Below are 18,277 nucleotides of genomic sequence, written 5' to 3'. Positions count from 1 at the left end.
GACAGTAACAACTAATAATATTGAGAAATAATATAGGGTATTAATTATCTGTAGTATATTTCAAATATTATCTTATCCTTCTATGTTTTGTTGAAAGTAGACACTTTAGTCATAGGCCAGAATTTCAGATGTATAGTAGCACTAGTAGCACTAAATAGTGCCATACGTACGGTAATTGTGGTATTTTCAGCCTTTCAGATGATATCCTTTTTCAGAGGGCTTTGATTTGAGTAGCAATTACTTGGTGCAAATTGGTATTTTGACTCAGGGGGAATATAAGGTGGGAAAGAGACATACTATATAGAAACACATCAGCACAAATAGGAGATACTTTTTGTCTTTCCTTTTTTTTTTTTTTTTTTTGTGGGTGAGCCACATCACTTTTTGGACATAGTCCATCATAAGATATAAAGCACTGTCCTAAATCAGCACAGCATTAATAGCACAGTTAGGAGACGTCTCTCTTTCAGCCACATACTTTTTCTTTTGCTACATAAGCCATATCACATTCAAGACACAATCTATTATAGGCCATTAAATACTGCACCGGAGTAGGCCGGTAATTAAAAAGGGTTCACTATTTCTAAATCACATGTAGGACAATTGACACTAACCAAGTAGAGACACCTGGGTTCTTTTTTTTTTTTTTTTCTCTCTCTCTTTCCCCCCACTTCTAGCATTAACATTTGTATATGAGACACGTTCAAGTAAATCAAACTGGAATTGTTCTAATTTAACCACTTGTATACGTACACATAGTCACACTTATGGAAAAATACATACCTAACCTAAAAACAAGGTCTCCAGCTATGCCAGCGAAGAGAGACAAAAAAAATATGGCAGCACAAGAGACAGCATTAGAGGGTTCGATGGAAGCCTCAGCAGATACCACAGAAAAACAAATTTCAAATAATCAATTAGCTGAACTAATTTTACCACAATTTTACTCTATCAAAAAAGAGATTATTACATTATCAGCAGAAGTTAGAGCTTTTTCCAATAGAATATCTGAAGTGGAAGATAGGGTCTCCGACCTGGAGGATAGATTCAGCACATATGAAACAAACTGGTCAAATTATGAGGATAAGATTAAATTGATGCAACTAAAAATTGATGACTTAGAGGATAGATCCCGCAGGAATAACATCCGCATAGTGGGACTGCCTGAAAGTCCGGATATGGAGGACTTATTGTTATTTGGCTCAGTGACTTTACCCGCCCTGCTAGGGATGCAAGAGACTTCAGATAAAATAAGAATAGAAAGGGCTCAAAGAGTTGGGAACATTAACAAACATGCAGATGGGTCTATACGTCCAAGAATGGTGCTGATAAAATATTTGGACTTTCAGGATAAGATGAACATAATGAGACAGTATAGGAAAAGTAAGGTTTTCAAAGTAGGCACCAAGCAGGTGTTTTTATTCCAAGATTTTTCTGTAGAAACTTCTTCTAAAAGAAGGTTGATGGCACCCTTTTGCTCGAGTTTGATAAAAGCAGGAGTAAAAGCTACATTAAGATATCCGGCAAAAATTATAATAACAAATGCAAAAGGTGAAAATACCCTTCTAAAGTCAGCTGCAGAAGCTGAAAGATACTGTATAGAGAAGGGTATAGAGGTAGCTAAGGATACAAGGTAAATAGACTGACCTTGTTCGTACAGACATTTAGGCCAGCAGATATGTGTTTGTATATATACAGGTACATTTCACCCCCCGCCTTTAATCTCTCTTTTTTTTTTTTCCTCTCCCTATCTCGCGCTCTCCCCCCTGTTTCTCTGTGGCGGGCATGGACCCACCCCCCCCCAGTTGGTAGAACGTTAGAAAACAAAAATTTTAGCAATTCCTTTTAAAACATTAAATGCTGAAGTTCGCTTCATGGAATGTTGGAGGTATCACCTCCCCTATTAAAAGAAAAAATATTTTTAAATTACTTAAACAACATCATGCTGATATTATATTTCTACAAGAGTTACATTTAAGTGAATCAGAAATAGCTAAATTGAAGGTTAACTGGATCTCTGAAATACTTGCGACCCCCTGTAATAGCAGAAAACGTGGTGTCGCCATTCTATTCAATAAGAATTTAGTCTATAAACTCATTAGGTCAGAGTTAGACCCCGCAGGGAGATTCATAATTATGCAGATAGAATTTGAACAGAGAGTTTGGACACTCTGTACTATATATGGTCCTAATGGACTCGATAGTGGCTTCTGGGCCAAAATGGTGAATAAACTCACACCCTATCTGGGTCAAAACATAATTCTGGCTGGGGATCTAAATGCTACAATGTATCCACTGTTAGACAGGTCCCATTTTAAGGGTAATAAACAGCATTTAAGAGAGGCAAAAATGTTAAGAGAATTTGCCAAAAAACTTAAATTAAAAGATGTCTGGCGATTACAACATCCCGATGAATGTAGTTTCTCCTGTGAATCAAAGGGCTATAAAAAATGTTCCCGTATAGATATGTTTTTGGTTGAGGAAAGTGTGCTCTCTTGCGATCCTGTCTCTCAGGTAGCAGAAATACTAATATCTGACCATGCCATAATTACATTAAAACTAGAAAGTAAATGGAAGAGAAATATGGGTAATATGAATTCCTTTTTTTTCCCTAAGTACATGATATTCGACGAGAAATTTCATATTTGACTTACAGAGAGATGGAAAGAGTACTATACATTTAATAAGGAATATTTTTCCAGAATAGAAACTTTCTGGGAAGCAGGGAAGGCGACCCTAAGAGGGGAGATTAAAGCATACATGATTGAAAGAAAACGCAAGTGGAAGTGTAGAGAGATACAGCTAGCTAACCCACTTAAAAATTCCTATCGTAAATATATCAGTGATCCCAAGGCAGAGACATGGAAAAAGTATAGTCAAGCGAAAAACGAGAGGGAATTATATCTGAAAGAATCTTGGGCACGAGAGGATATGAAAACTAGAGCATTCTGTCAAGGGTACCAGGGCATGTCCACCAAGTATTTAGCAAAGATTATTAAATTTAGGAAAAAAAGGAACATAATCCCCACAATTAAGGAAGGCCCCACAGTCCACACACAATCCTCTGAAATACGGGAGGCTTTCTTTAGGTTCTATGAAAAATTATATTCTAAGGAGGAAATTGATCAGAATGAGAAAGTTAAATTTTGGGAATCAGTTAAAATGCCAAAAATGACTAGCGTAGCACTTCAATATATTAACCAAGAAATTACTGAAGAAGAAATTAAGAAAACGATAGAGATAACCAAAGCAAATAAAGCCCCAGGTCCCGATGGCCTTCCAGCGGAATTTTATAAAATATTAAAGGAGGAGGTAACGGGAATATTAGCCAGGCTATATAATAATTATTTTTTGCATAATAAAATTGATTCACCTTATTTTACAGATTCAATAGTTTCCCTAATTCACAAAAAAGGTAAAAATCCGGTAGAGTTAGGGTCATATCGCCCCATATCATTACTCAATTTAGATTATAAAATTTTCACGTCAATTTTAGCTAACAGATTAAAAAGAACAATTGGGGAATTGATACATACTGATCAAACAGGTTTCATACCTGGGCGGAATCCTGTTCGTAATATGCGCAGGGTTCTAGTCATGGTAGACCATTTTTATAATAGAAACCTTGATTCTAAGAAAGAGACAGTAAAGGATTTAGCCATCCTATCCTTAGATGCAGAAAAAGCATTTGACGCAATTATATGGGACCATTTATTTACTGCCCTTAACAAATTGGGTATAACGGGGAATATAGCAAATGTAATTAGCAAAATTTATTCTAAGCCTAGATCACAACTCCTAGTAAATGAAGAATTGTCAAAATATATCACACTACAGAGAGGGACAAGGCAGGGCTGCCCATTATCCCCATTATTATTTGACAGTTCCGCTGGGGGGCCAGAGGGTAACTATTTCACTCTACGCGGACGATATTGTTTAATTTCTCCAAGACACTAATGTAAACATCCCTAAATGTCTAGGAATTATTAAGAGCTTTAGTCAATTTTCGGGATACAGAATCAACTCTAAGAAATCGGAGTTACTTTGGATTAAGAAAACGAGGCAAAGTTACGTTCAACATACATTTAGAGAAGTAGATTGCATTAATTATTTAATTTTTCAATAATTTACAAGAGAGACTAGAAAGATGGAACATATACTATTTGTCTCTATAAGCAAAAATTATGCTGATAAAGACAATAGTATTCCCTCAGCTATTGTTTCTGATGCAAAATTTACCATTCCTTATCTCTAAACAAGATTTGGGCAGATACAGAAAAGCATGTAATAGCTTTATACGGGGGAAGAAGAGACCTAGAATAGCCATTGAGAAACTTACACAAGGCAAGAAATATGGTGGCCTCACACTGCCCAGTATTAGTCATTATAACATTGCCGCACTTATTAAATTCGGGATAGATTGGATTGTAGAGGCAAACTATGTCACCTACTATGAGATAGAGTCTGCAATAATAGCTCCATTTGATCTAAAGGCAATTCTACATCATTCGTACCGCAGATTACCAAGTAAAATAAGTAATCTGATTACGTTTTCTAGTGTGGTACAGGCGTGGCAAAAATTCTGTACTCTCAGGGGCCAAGATTTTCAAATGTCAAAGTATCTGCCTATTGTTGGGACCCCAGATTTTACACCTGGGTTTTACAACGAGATATTTAAAAATTGGAGGCATAAAGGGATAGTTTATTTTTCTCAGCTAGTGTCAGGAGATAGGGGGATAATACAAACCTTTGAGGCCATAGCGAGGGACTTTCATTTACCAACAAATAACTTCTTTGCATACTTGCAAGTCAGAAGCTTCCTATCAGAAATGCTACGGAAGTACAGATTGGTTTGGGACCCTGGAATTGAATCAGGACTTAAATTATATAAAGCGGGTAAACACGCGCTATCGTACTGGTATAAGGGAATTCAGGCAGTATCAGGGGAAACATATTAGGATAATCTAAAAGAGAAGCTAACAAAGAACTTTGAGCCAATACATAGGGAGGAAATTATACAGAGTTTTAGCCGGGCCAGAGAAGCAACATCATTAGTAAGCTGGAGGGAATCGCAGTTTAAACTGATGAATAATTTTTACCTGACACCTTATAGAATTGCCAAATGGCGACAGGGAGGGCAGAAAGAGATTTGTTTAAAGTGCAATCTTGAGAAGGCGGGTTAAAACACTGCCTTTGGGAATGCCCGAAGATTGGGCAGTTCTGGCGCAAAGTGCAATATTGGTTAAACAGATTTTTACAGGAAAGAGTTGAAATTCTTCCAAGCGATGTATTCTTTTTAAGGAAAGACGCCAGAACAATAGGGGACAGGTTACTTATAAATACAGCCATTTTGGCAGCACGGAACTTAATTTTTAGGAGCTGGAAGTCACCAGGCCCCCTTAGACTAGGAGAATTCATAAGCAGCATGAAATTACAGATGATGGCAGAAAGACATGGTTTAACGTGTGCTGCTGAAAAACAGTTCAGAAGGTTCTTTGAGAAGTGGAAAGGGATAGTTTTATCATGGCCATGCGAAACTCAGAGGCAGTTTATTGCTCCATTAAGGAACTGGCCTTTGTTTATTACGCTGATTGTAGAGGAAGTGTTGAACCATAACTGGCTATAAAGTTAGGAGGGGGTGCCCTGGCTGCCATGGAGGTTTCAGGGAGGGGGGGTGAGGAGAGAGAGATTTTCTTTCTTTTTTTTTTCTCCCCTTTTCTTTTCTTTTATTATTATTTTATTTTTTGTGCGCCCCTGTTAAGAGGGCAGAGTGCTGTATACAGATATCAATAAATATTTATGGTTTGGAAATTATTTTAATGAGTACTTAGACCAAAAGGAAGAAAGGGATATAGAAAACATAGGAATTAACAGAACCCACTCTCAGGGATAAGGTGAGCAGGAACATGTCTCGTTTGTTTAAAATAGGTACAAATTATGCATCAAGGTGCTGTTTTTTTTTTTGTGTTTTCTTTTTTTTCTATATATAAGAAGGTATTATGTATATGACATGTTATCTTTTGCTTTTCTGCTGTCATTTATCCCGTGCTATTTGATCATGAGATTTTCCTTCTTTTGTTGTTATTTGATGGATTCTTAATAAAATTGATTTGAAAATGAAAATATGCCATAGGTTGTCATATTTACCTTCCTTGAAGGTTATAACAGTTTTAACCCACATATGTACATAATATACCAATGTCCTGTCAGTGACCTGGTCAGTTTTTGTAATGAAGGGCCTGTTTTGCATCAGGCATTCTATTGACAGCTTAAGCCATAAACTTTGTCCTCTGTATCTCTGTGACTAAGAGCTTCAGTGACTTTATGACTCAATGCATACACACTAACATTTGGTGGGCTATTTATGGGGCTTCTGGCACTTCAAAGAAAATACAAACAATGACAACAAATAACTGTTTTGGAGTTCAAGCTACACAAAGTTAACTCCTTAGCAGCTGAATCCTGAGATATTCGTGACACCTACCTACATTTATTAACCACTAATCTGCCGCCCCCCAACATCGCCACCACTATTCTAAATGTATTAACCCCTAAACCTTAGTCTAACTCTAACCCTAACACCCCCTGAATATAATTTAAATAAATTTAAATAAAAGCTACTTTCATTCCCTAAATTATTCCTATTTAAAACTAAATACTTACCTATAAAATAAACCCTAAGATAGCTACAATATAACTAATAGTTCAATTGTAGCTAGCTTAGGGTTTATTTTTATTTTTCAGGAAAGTTTGTATTTATTTTAACTAGGTAGAATAGTTACTAAATAGTTATTAACTATTTAATAACTACCTAGCTAAAATAAATACAAATTTACCTGTAAAATAAAACCTAACCTAAGTTACACTAACACCTAACACTACACTACAATTAAATCAATTACCTGCATTAAATACAATTAAATGAATTCAATTAAATTAGCTAAATCACAAAAAAAAACTAAATTACAGAAAATAAAAAACAAATGACAAGATCTTTAAACTAATTACACCTAATCTAATAGCCCTATCAAAAAAAGCACCCCAAAATAAAAAAACCCTAGCCTAAACTTAACTACCAAAAGCCCTTAAAGGGCCTTTTGCGGGGCATTGCCCCCAAAAAATCAGCTCTTTTACCTGTAAAAAAAAAACAACTCCCAACAGTAAAACCCACCACCCACACAACCAACCCCCCAAATAAAATCCTAACTAAAAAACCTAAGCTCCCCATTGCCCTGAAAAGGGCATTTGGATGGACATAGCTCTTAAAAGGGTATTTAGCTCTTTTTCAAGTGCCCAAACCCTAACCTAAAAATAAAATCCACCCAATAAACCTTTAAAAAAACCTAACACTAACCCCCGAAGATCCACTTACAGTTTTGAAGACCGGACATCCATCCTCAATGAAGCCGGGAGAAGTCTTCATCCAAGCGGCAAGAAGTCCTCAACGAAGCTGGGAGAAAGTCTTCATCCAAGACATCCGGTGTGGAGCATCCTCTGCTTACAACAGCTCTTCTGGAATGAAGTTTCCTTTAAGTGACATCATCCAAGATGGCGTCCCTTGAATTCCGATTGGCTGATAGAATTCTATCAGCCAATCGGAATTAAAGGTGAAAAAATCCTATTGGCTGATGCAATCAGCCAAAAGGATTGAGCTTCGATCCTATTGGCTGATCCAATCAGCCAATAGGATTGAGCTTGCATTCTATTGGCGGATTGGAACAGCCAATAGAATGCGAGCTCAATCCTATTGGCTGATTGCATCAGCCAATAGGATTTTTTCTACCTTAATTCCGATTGGCTGATAGAATTCTATCAGCCAATCAAATTGAAGGGACGACATCTTGGATGACGTCACTTAAAGGTACCGTCATTTAGTAAGAAGACTCCGGATGAAGAGGATGCTCCGTGTCGGATGTCTTGAAGATGGACTCGCTCCGCGCCGGATGAATGAAGATAGAAGATGCCATCTGGATGAAGACTTCTGCCCGTCTAGAGGACCTCTTCTGCCCGGGTTGGATGAAGACTTCTGCCTGTCTGGAGGACCACTTCTGCCCGGTTGGGTGAAGACGTCTCACAGTAGGGTGATTTTCAAGGGGTTAGTGTTAGGTTTTTTTAAGGGGGAATTGGGTGGGTTTTAGTTTAGGGTTGGTTGTGTGGCTGGTGGGTTTTAATGTTAGGGGGGTATTTGTACTTTTTTTTACAGGTAAAAGAGCTGATTACTTTGGAGCAATGCCCTGCAAAAAGCCCTTTTAAGGGCTATTTGTAATTTAGTGTTGGGTAGGGCTTTTTTATTTTGGGGGGCTTTTTTATTTTGTTAGGGGGATTAGAGTAGGTGTAATTAGTTTAAAAATCTTGTAATTATTTTATTATTTTCCGTAATTTAGTGTTTGTTTGTTTTCGTACTTTAGATAATTTTATTTAATTGTAATTAATTGTATTTCATTTAGTTAATTTAGTTAATTATAGTGTAGTGTTAGGTGTTAGTGTAACTTAGGTTGGGTTTTATTGTACAGGTAAATTTGTCTTTCTTTTAATTAGGTAGTTATTAAATAGTTAATAACTATTGAATAACTATTCTACCTAGTTAAAATAAATACAAAGTTGCCTCTAAAATAAAAATAAACCCTAAGCTAGCTACAACGTAACTATTAGTTATATTGTAGCTATCTTAGGGTTTATTTTATAGGTAAGTCTTTAGTTTTAAATAATTTTATTTAGATTTATTGCAATTATATCAAAGTTAGGGGGGATAGGGTTAGGGTTAGACTTAGGTTTAGGGGTTAATACATTTAATATAGTGGCAGCGACGTTGTGGGCGGCAGATTAGGGGTTAATAAATGTAGGTAGGTGTCGGCAATGTTAGGGACGGCAGATTAGGGTTAATAATATTTAACTAGAGTTTGCGATGCGGCAGTGCTGCGGTTTAGAGGTTAAAATATTTATTATAGTGGTGGCGATGTCCGGTTCAGCAGATTAGGGGTTAAAATATTTATTTTAGTGTTTGCGATGTAGGGGGGCCTTTGTTTAGGGGTTAATAGGTAGTTTATGCGTGTTAGTGTACTTTTTAGCACTTTAGTTAAGAGTTTTATGCTACGGCGTTGTAGTGTAAAACTCTTAACTACTGACTTTAAAATGCGGTACCAGTGACAGGAGAGGGTGTACCGCTCACTTTTGGTCAGACTCGTAATACCGGCGCTATGCAAGTCCCATTGAAAATATAGGATACGCAATTGACGTAAGTGGATTTGCAGTTTTTTTGAGTCTGGCCAAAAAAGTGAACTGTAAGCCTGTCATTTCAAGACTCGTAATACTGCCGGGCGTTAAAAAGCAGCGTTAGGACCTCTTAACACTGCTTTTTAACCCTAACGCACAACTTGTAATCTAGCCGTTGTTTTTTTTTTTTAGGAATTAAATTTGCAAATGGCAGATTGCCCTGCCTAAACTTGTTTGAAAGCACTGTTATAGACTTAACATAGGTCAATGTCTGTAGGCACAACATTGTACATTATTTTATCTATATAATTTAAAGAATATAGTGTCCTGCTTATAATTGAAATATCAATTTCCTTTTATTAAAGGAAACGGGCTCTATTTATTAAGCTGCAGCGGCAGCTTTTGGACTAGCAGGGGTTAAAATGACCCTGGACTAATCTGACTGGGGTGATTTACAGCCAGTGCTCTCTCATATGATTGGTTGCATGAGAACAGGGGTGACATTGCACAAGCATCTGCTTGTACAATAAAAACTAAAGCCCAATGAACAAATGATGACTTTACCAATACAGAACTTCTCCTTTAAAAATACATAATACTTACATGTGAAATCACTTGAAAGTGATGCAGCATAACTGTAAAAAGCTGACAAGAAAATATCACCTGACATCTCTATGTAAAAAGGAAGATATTGTACCTCAAAGATCACAATAGTAAGTGCTCAATGAATAGTTTTCCTTCAGATGCTGTCCAGCTTTAGCCAATCAACATCAGCAGTGCTGAGGTCAAGCTTTGCTTCACTGTGATCTCATGAGATTTTACTGAAATCTTACAAGATTTCATAGTAAACGTCCTTAAACTGAATATGGAAATAACATGATTGTGTCTGTGCATGCCAGATTCAAGCTCCTTCGCATGTCCCGGGACTAGCATCCTGATTGGCTGCTGAAAATCCATTTACAATGGGATGTGGCTATTGAGGACATTTTGAGGTAAAATGTATTCCTTTTTCACATAGAGATGTTCATTTGATATTGTGTAGTCAGCTTTTTACAGATATGCTTCACATTCAAGCAGCTGCTTCACATTCAAGTGCTTCACCATTTGGGTATCATGTCCCTTTAAGACTCTTCCTAACTGCAGTATAAAACAGTGACTCTGGGCCAAGAAACATAATATTATACTGTCCATACTAAAAAACTTACAATTATAACAAATATCGCCTTCACAGAAATCCTACAATATACTTACACAGTACTCTACCTCTTTTTAATGTTAACAGTGCTTGGATGCAAGGCAGGATGTTTTAATCATGAGAAAAAACACACAAAGAAAAAAAAATGAAATGCAAAAATTAGAATCTCATATCTGACCAGCTGCTGTGAACACATTGTAGATAATTTTGATCAACAGAGCATGATAAAAATGGTTGATGTTTTAGTCAACAGCTTGTAATTGAAATCACAGAGGAATTGTGCCTTTGCCCCCACCTCTTACTCTTTTTTTAGATATACTATATAGAGATTCTGAGGATAGTGATTGTTTAATATTCTGCAATTCCAGTTAGCAGCAGTATAATATAAGTATCTTCTATAATTTTGAATCATTGGTAAAATATTGCAAGTATGCTTTATCACTATAGTTGTCAGTATGAAAAAACACTGAGGCCTAGATTACAAGTGGAGCACAAAAATATTAGCGCTATTGTGAGTTAAAATTGCTTCTGCACAGTCAATAGCGCTTCTATTTTTGAGCTCATATTAGAAGTCCAAAGTTATCGTTTAGCACCTAAAAGATTGTCTAGGGCAATGATAGCTAACCTTGGCACCCACTGATTTTTCAGAACTACATTTCCCATGATGCTCAACTAGACTAAAGACTGCCTAAGTGTGGCACTCTGTGTATTAAATGGGTATTAAACTCATTGCACCCCAAAAGAATAGGGTATGCAGAATTGAGTATTAAGCACTTTTTTGTTTGTTTGTTTGTTATTGACAAATTCATTAATTCATTGTCCATAGTTCTTGTGCTGCTATTTTAACCTCCTACCAGGAAGTGGCAATCGCTATGTTCTCAGCCACAGTAACTAATTGTTACCATGAAAATGCCTCAGTGGTTCAGTAATCCAGAAGCAAGCACTGAAGACAGTTAAGAAACATAGCACCAGAGTAAAGCAGAGTTATGTATCTGTTTCAGATGAAAATCACAAAATAAATGTGTTGCACCAGAACAAGCTCCGCCTCTTTATTCTACAATTGCAAGATATTTTGGCAAGCCAGAGCCAGGAGGAGTAAATTAAAGCAAGAAGAGACTACTCCTTTTACCAGAGACAAATCTAGAAGTCATTAGAAGTCACTAGAAAAACCTTGCGAATAACGTTAGAAAATGGAGCAATTGCAAGACGAAGTGAGCACAATGCTACTGCAGCTAGAGAAAGCTCATCTTGTTGAAGTTTGCCAATTTCTAAAGTGCCCGGATGAAAGCGGGCAGGTTTCCTCACCAAGTCCAGATGAACCCTTATCAGGAAGGTAGAGAGAGTTTTGGAGAAGATTGAAGGCAGTCAAGAGGAAGATGAGGTTTGCCAGTAATTAAAAGACCTCCTGGCGTTTATTACAGAAAGTAAACAGGGTGTGACAGATGCAGAAACAATGGTAATGGAGCTCACTCAGTTGAGAGATCTAAGAGATAAATACCTACAACTACAACTATCTCAAGAGGGAGCTCGCAAATCATTGGAAGAGGAGATGAGTGTTATGGTATAGCCCGGATATCGAGGGTTAATACCAGATGAAAGATGCCCTTAATACGGGAATAGCAACACACAAACCCAGTTAATACACTGAACAGGGAAAATACACGAAATCCTTCTCTCCTGGAACAGGCAAAATAATAATTCAAAGTAGCAATTCCCCCCAAACACGAGACCAAACTCCGTCTTGAGGGTAAAACAGGAATCTCATTTATTTAGGGCTACATGCCCGGTATTTAAGCAGGTCTCCCACCTGGTGGACACTCCCCTATGGGAACAGATGGGAGATTGGGACAAGTATAGTACATTAGCCAATCGCAGTGGCTCAGGCTTAAACGCTCCCCTTGGTACCAATGAACCCCTCCTCCCTATACTGGAGATAATTGAGAAGAAATCCAATTATCTCCATGGCTAGAGGAAAAATGCCCTTTTACAGGATACAATAAAGATACATTACATAAACAATTAAACAATCAAACACAAGAAAACAATGGATTCCTTCCTGGCACCTAGCAGTCTGGACTCTGGAGGTGATTAAACAAGGTGAAAGTGTATCACCTAAACCTAATACAGGGTGCTCTTCCCCATCCTCCACAACTTGGCTCAGCACAGCCCTCAGTCCATACATGGAAGCATCTGTATGAACGAGAAAATGTTTGTTAGGGTCTGGGGCAGCCAAGACAGGGGCATTCACAAGAGCCTGCTTCAGTGCCTGAAATGTGGCTTCACAAGCTAGAGACCACAGGACCTGCTTAAGGAGGTTCTTCTTAGTCAGGTCAGTCAGGGGCTTGGCGATAGTACTGTAGTCTGGGACAAAACGTCGGTAGTACCCTGCCATCCCCAAGAAGGCTAGCACTTGGGTCTTAGTGATAGGTGAGGGCCAGTTAGCCACAGCCTCTACCTTAGCTGGCTCCGGTCGAATAGCTGCAGCACCTCTTCCCCGGATATGGCTTGGCACCCCGCCATCCAGTGAGCTGCTGTGCCCTACATGCCCACTCGACGTAGGAATCTCCAGCTAGTTTAACAGCGTCTCTGAACCGCCTCCTGTATGCCTCTGGTGTAACCGCATACCTGGAGAGCAGAGTCTCTTTTACAGCATTATAATCCCCAACTTCCTCATCCGGAATGGCCCGAAAAGCCTTGCTGGCCCGGCCGGATAATTTTCCGGATAATATCATGACCCAGTCCTCTGCGGGTACCTTGTGTAGTGCACATTGCCTCTCAAAATCCTCAAGGTACCCATCAATCTCTCCTTCTGTTTCAATGAAGTTTTTAAAAGCTGTAAAATGTACTTTTATCTTTTCCACTGGGGTTGCTGTGACTTGGGCTGCTGCAGCGCCGCTTTGGTGAAGTAGGTTGGCCTCCACAGCGGCTATGACCCGGTCGATAATTTCTGTAGTCGGGTTGGGGCCATAATGTGCCAGTCCTATTTTAACCGCCCGGTCAAAGCTTGCTTCTTGGGGGGTTCTGTCTGATATGTTGGGCTCCTTGGTTCCTTCGGTCCCTGGTACTCCATCCATCTCGGTCAGTATTGTAATAATCTCCCTCTTCCTGAAGTTACTGGCTTGTCGTCCCCGTTGTTCTAGCAGGTCTTTAAGGGTAGCTCTTTTCAGCCTTTCATACGGTACTCCCATTAGGTCCGGATGTGTAGTTGCTCTTCTGGGCGATGAGGACCATCCCGTCACTTGCCACCAATTGTTATGGTATAGCCCGGATATCGAGGATTAATACCAGATGAAAGATGCCCTTAATACAGGAATAGCAATACACAAACCCAGTTAATACAACGAACGGGGAAAATACACAAAATCCTTCTCTCCTGGAACAGGAAAAAGAATAATTCAAAGTAGCAATTCCCCGCAAACACGAGACCAAACTCCGTCTTGAGGGTAAAACAGGAATCTCATTTATTGAGGGCTACATGCCTGGTATTTAAGCAGGTCTCCCACCTGGTGGACACTCCCCTAGGGGAGCAGATGGGAGACTGGGACAAGTATAGTACATTAGCCAATCGCAGTGGCTCAGGCATAAATGCTCCCCTTGGTACCAGTGACCCCTCCTCCCTATACTGGAGATAATTGGGAAGAAATCCAATTATCTCCATAGCTAGAGGAAAAACACCCTTTTACAGGATACAATAAAGTTACATTACATAAACAATTAAACAATCAAACACAAGAAAACAATGGATTCCTTCCTGACACCTAGCAGTCTGGACTATGGAAGTGATTAAACAAGGTGAAAGCATATCACCTAAACCTAATTACAATAAACAATAGCTGATGCCAGGAAACCTGTAACAGAAAAAACAGTTTCTCAAAAACTGAACAAGGAGAGAGTTAACCCCTTTAGTACTGTTGGATTCACACCCGGTACCTATAATGGGCACAGGGTGACAAACATAATGCCTGAATCCATAATCCATAGGGAGGTTGGCAGTTTCAGCGGTGTTCAGGAGATTAAAAAAAGCATAAACGAACAGGGAAGTACGGACAAAAAATCATATAAATCCACAAGAATTAACCAGGAGAGCCACATAGTTCCAGGACAGAGGGGTCAGCGGAAGTGTAAGAAAAGTGGGGGAAGTTACAGTACCGTTACCAGCCACTGTGCCAGAAGTAACCCTCCGGCGGGAATTCAGAATCTGTGGACAGAATAGAGAAGGGGGACAGAAAGACAAACTGTCCTACACAAGCCTGGCCCATCAGATTGAAGCAGGAATCTGGATGGAAGGGACATTCTGAAGTGGAGATTATTGAGGCAGTGATACGGGCAGTCAGCCCTGGATTTCATCTCAGAGATATGTTGGAGATTAAGAGTGGACTTCTTAGCATGTTGAAGACTTTCCTAAATGGACACTTTAAGTAAGATCGTTCCTCTGATCTGTTCCATAAGCTGATGAATATCTCTCAAGAACCCAAAGAGTCAGCTCAGAACTTCTTATTCAGAGCAATTGAGTTGAAAGAAAAGCTACGGTGGAAGTCAAGTGACAAAGAAACTGAAGACCAGTACAGTACAGACCTTTTTCAATGGAAGTTTCTTCGTTCTATTGAAACTGGACTCCTGAGTGATGCCATAAAGTTGTAGGTAAAACCTTGCCTTAATGATATTGCTGTCACAGAAGAAGTACTGATTAAAAGAGTGAATAAAGCCGCTAATTTTGAGATAGAAAGACAACAGAAGTTAAAGAAAAATGCTTATGGAAAAGGTCCACAACTAAATGAACTCCACACAGAAGTACACTTCCATGACAGCAAATCCTTGTCTAGAGTATCAACAGAGTTAAAAGAGATGTGTGCAGCAGACAGGGGTGAAACTGTTAGAGACTTGAAGAAGATGCCAGTAAATCTCAAAGAATCTAGTCCAGATCCCTATACGCTGATTGAAGATCTCAAGGCAGATGTGTTTGAAATGAAGAAAATGTTCCTCACAGCCATGGAGACCAGCAGTCAACCATGACCAAGAAAGTTTCAAAAGATCCAGACACAAGCAAGACAGAGAGGTTGCAAGGAATGCCGGAAGGTTAATTCAGGAGCCTCATGTACTCACTGTCTCCACTGTGGTGAAACAGGACACTTGTCACGGGGATGCAAAGTAAAGACATAGCCGTTGGAAAATTTGAACAGGTTGCTGAGATGGGACCCACAGTAGCTCCTTATCACGTGTCCGACCAACATCAACACACACCTGTCAGAACTCAGAAACAGAGAGGACACCATCATCCTACTAATACTTCAAGACAGCAGGGTACGGTGTCCAGTAATGAAAGTTTGGGAACCTCTCCCATAAACACAGTAAATTATTTACCACCACAACATCAAGCCAAGCTGCTAGATCTAGTTGGAAGACGGTGCCTTGTCCGTTGCTGACTTAATGATGTCACCATTGAAGCTTTGTGGGACACTGGGACACAAGCCAGCATTGTGAATGACATCTGGAGAAAACAATATCTCCCACATACCACAATCTGACCCATTGCAGAACTGCTTGGACCTGGAACTCTGACGGGTCTAGCAGCTAACCAGACAGAAATACCATTTCTTGGATGGATTGAGGTGAGATTTTATTTGGATTGTGAACCAGCATCAGCAGATACATTGACAGTGACCCTAAAGTGGCTGAAGATCCAATTATTGGGTTCAATGTAATTGAAGAATTAGTCAGTCAAGAGAAGAGGGTAGCAGGAACATCAGTCAAGATTATACAGATGATGAGCACCGCATTTTCAGTAACAGCAAAGACAGTTGAAACCATACTGAAACTCATGCAGACTTCATCCGCAAGTTATGATAAAGGCATTGTAAGAAATGGGACGGAAGAAAATGGTCCTACCTGCAGCCCAGATAACCTCTATCCATGCTTGTGCCCATGTTGGAGTCATAAACAAATGCCAAGAGATGCTCTTTGTTCCATACGAACTACCGGTCCTACATTCCAAACTTTTCCAGAATTGCCAAGCCCTTATATGAGTTGCTATCTCTGGCCCCATATGAGCTAAATGAGAAAGACACAGCACCAGTACAAGACGGAAACCCACAAGCAAAGAAGAAGGAATGAACAACCAAGCAGCAAGGACATCTACCATCTCGCAGACCTATTAACTGGACAAATAGCCATCATAAAATTCTAAACCAGCTCATCGACTATTTGTTGAAACCGCCTGTCCTGGGATATGCCGATTTCACACAGCCTTTCATGTTACACTGGTACGCATCACAGGAAGATCTTGGAGCAGTATTATACCAAAGGCAAGGAGGCAAGATGGTAGTGATTGCATATGGCTCCAGAACACTGATAACACTGGAGAAGAATTACCACATACACTCTGGAAAATTAGAATTCCTGGCATTGAAATGGGCCATTTGTGAACGATTCAGGGACTATTTGTACCATACAGCCTTATTAGTGGTGTATACAGACAACAACCCTCTCACCTATATCCTCACTACAGCCAAATTGAATGCCACAGGCCACCGGTGGGTAGCACAGCTTGCAGATTTTACCTTCACTATTCGATACCGTACAGGCAAGTCAAATGCAGATGCAGCTGGTCTATCCCAAATGCCACTAGAGATAAATGACTACATAAATCAATGTACCGAAGAAATCAAACAGAATATCGTCAGCTCTTCAATACTGGGAATATCTGTAGAGTGGGATGGACCATCCCAGGGGATAGGAACAGTTTTCACAAGTGCACTGGAACTGGTACAAGATGCACCCTCTATTACAGTTACTAGACCCCTGACTATGGAGCAGATTCGAAAGTCTCAAGATAAAGACCCCATAATTGGAAGAGTTCTGAGGTGCAAGTCGAAGAATCAGCATCTGGAAAATGAAGTCCAGAAGACAGAGCACCCAGATGTCTGGTCATTACTGAAACAATGGACAAAATTGTATGTGAACAAAGATGGAGTTTTATGCAGGAAAACGTTGGAACAAGACCAACTGATCCTGCCCATTTAAAGAATTACATAAAAAAAATGTGACACCCTGGTGTTGAAAAGACACTTACTTTAATTAGAGATAGATTCTCAACATATGCAAAAGTATGTTGAACACTTTGTGACCAGAGTCTGTGAATGTCTTAAGAAAAAGAAGCCCAATAAGCCTACTAGAGCACCATTCTCTACCATTACCACAACTTATCCATTTGAAATTGTATCCATTGACTTTCTGTATTTGGAGACATGTGAACAAGTATATGAATACATCCTAGTAGTCATGGATCACTACACCCGGTTTGCACAGGCCTATGCCACAAGAAACAAAGCCACCAAGACTGTAGCTGAGAAAATCTTTAATTATTTTGAACTCAAGTTTGGGTTCCCAAACAAAATCTACCATGATATGGGAAAAGAGTTTGAGAATCAGATGTTTACAAGACTGAAAGAACTCTCTGGAGTCCATGGTTCTCATACAATGGCCAAGTTGAAAGGTTCAACAGGACACTGCTATCCATGTTGAGAACTCTGACAGAAAAAGAGAAGACAGACTGGAAGAACTCATTGGGAAAAGCTGTTCACGCCTATAATTGCAGCAATGCTACCGGATACTCACTGTATTACCTACTGTTTGCGAGATCCCCAAGACTTCCTATTGACCTTCTGTTCAATCAACCTGTTGGAGAAAAATAAGAAACGTATCAAGACTATGTAACAGACTGGCAACAGAGAATGAGTGACGCATACCACATTGCATCCAAAGCAGCCAACAAAGAAGCAACAAGAGGAAAAGTATACTATGATAGAAGAATCAATGGGAATGATTTACAACCTGGTGGTCGAGTGCTTGTTCGCAACTTAACTGAAAGAA

The sequence above is a fragment of the Bombina bombina genome, chromosome 6, assembly GCF_027579735.1.
Source record: "Bombina bombina isolate aBomBom1 chromosome 6, aBomBom1.pri, whole genome shotgun sequence".
NCBI classification, from domain to species: domain Eukaryota; kingdom Metazoa; phylum Chordata; class Amphibia; order Anura; family Bombinatoridae; genus Bombina; species Bombina bombina.
The sequence above is the reverse complement of the archived record's forward strand: the minus strand, read 5'-3'. Positions refer to the sequence as shown.